The following is a 2,275-nucleotide window of genomic DNA, read 5'->3' on the forward strand; positions in this document are numbered from 1 at the left end:
TGTGTTGGATATCTTCCTGTGTTGGATATCTTCCTGTGTTGGATATCTTCCTGTGTTGCATATCTTTCTGTGTTGGATATCTTCCTGTGCTCGATATCTTCCTGTGTTCAATATCTTCCTGAGTTGGATTACTTCCTGTGTTGGATATCTTTCTGTGTTGGATACCTTTCTGTGTTGGATATCTTCCTGTAATGAATATCTTCCTTTGTTGGATATCTTCCTGTGCTGGATATCTTCCAGTGCTGGATATCTTCATGTGTTCGATATCTTCCTGTGTTGGATATCTTCCTGATTTGGATATCTTCCTGTGTTGCATATCTTTCTGTGTTGGATATCTTCCTGTGTTGCATATCTTTCTGTGTTGGATATCTTCCAGTGTTGGATACCTTTCAGTGTTGGACATCTTCTTGAGATGGGTATCTTCCAATACTGGATATCTTCCTGGGTTGATTATTTTCCTGTGTTAGATATCTTCCTGCTGTTGGATGTCTTCCTGTGCTCGATATCTATCCTGTGCTGGATGTCTTCCTGTATTGAATATCTTCTCTGTGTTGGCATATCTTCATATGTTGGATATCTTCCTGCGTTGGATATCTTCCTGTGTTCGATATCTTCCTGTGTTGGATGTCATCCTGTATTGAATATCTTTCTGTGCTGGATATCTTCCTGTGTTGGATATCTTCCTGTGGGGGATATCTTCCTGTGTTGGTTATGTTTATGTGTTGGATATCTTCATGAGTTGAATATTTTGCTGTGTTGGATATTTTCCTGTATTGGATATTTTTCTGTGTTGGATATCTACCTGTGCGGGATCTCTTCCTGTGTTGGATATCTTGTATTGGATATCTTCCTGTGTTGGATATCTTTCTGTGTTGGATCTTTTCCTGTGTTGTATATCTTCCTGTGTTGGATATCTTCCTGTGTTGCATATCTTCCTGTGTTGCATATCTTGCTGTGTTGGATCTCTTCCTGTGTTAAATATCTTTCAGTATTGAATATCTTCCTGTGTTGGATATCTTTCTGTGTTGATTATCTTCCTGTGTTGGATCTCTTTCCGTGTTGAATATCTTCCTGTGTTGGATATCTTCCTGTGTTGAATATCTTAATGTGTTCGATATCTTTCAGTTTTGGATATCTTCTTGTGTTGGATTACTTCCTGTGTTGAATATCTTCCTGTGTCGGATATCTTCCTGAGTGGGATATCTTCATGTGTTGTATATGTTCCTGTGTTGATCTCTTCCTGTGTTGGAAATCTTCCTGTGTTGGATATCTTCCTGTGTTGGATATCTTCAGTTTTGGATATCTTCCTGTGTTGGATCTCTTCCTGTGTTGAATATCTTCCTGTGTCGGATATCTTCCTGTGTTGGATATCTTCGTGTGTTGTATATGTTCCTGTGTTGGATATCTTCCTGAGTTGGATATCTTCCTGTGTTGGATATCTTCCTGTGTTGGATATCTTCCTGTGTTGGATATCTTCCTGTGTTGGATCTCTTCCTGTGTTGGATATCTTCCTGTGTTGGATATCTTCCTGAGTTGGATATCTTCCTGTGTTGGATCTCTTCCTGTGTTGGATATCTTCCTGTGTTGGATATCTTCCTGTGTTGGATATCTTCCTGTGTTGGATATCTTCCTGTGTTGAATATCTTTCTGTGCTGGATATCTTCCTGTGTTGGATATCTTCCTGTGTTGGATATCTTCCTGTGTTGGATATCTTCCAGTGTTGGATATCTTCCTGCATTGGATATCTTTCTGTGTTCGATACCTTCCTGTGTTGGATGTCATCCTGTATTGAATATCTTTATGTGCTGGATATCTTCCTGTGTTGGATATCTTCCTGTTTTGGATATCTTCCTGTGTTTAATATCTTCCTGTGTTAGATATCTTTTTGTGTTGGATATCATCCTGTGTTGTATAACTTGTTGTTGGATATCTTCCTGTGTTGGATATCTTCCTGTGTTGGATATATTACAGTGTTGGATATCTTCCGGTGTTGGCTATCTTAGTGTTTAATATCTTCCTGTGTTGGATATCTTTCTGTGTTAGATATCTTCCTGTGTTTAATGTCTTCCTATGTTGGATATCTATATGTGCTGGATATCTTTCTTTATTGGATATCTTCTTGTGTTGGATATCTTCCTATGTAGAATATCTTCCTGTGTTGGATATCTTCCTGTGTTGGATCTTCATTTTCCTGTGTTGGATATCTTCCTGTGTTGGATATCTTCCTGTGTTGGATATCTTCCTGTGTTGGATATCTTCCTGTGTTGGTTATCTT

This window comes from Cherax quadricarinatus, chromosome 1, assembly GCF_038502225.1.
Source record: "Cherax quadricarinatus isolate ZL_2023a chromosome 1, ASM3850222v1, whole genome shotgun sequence".
NCBI classification, from domain to species: Eukaryota; Metazoa; Arthropoda; class Malacostraca; order Decapoda; family Parastacidae; genus Cherax; species Cherax quadricarinatus.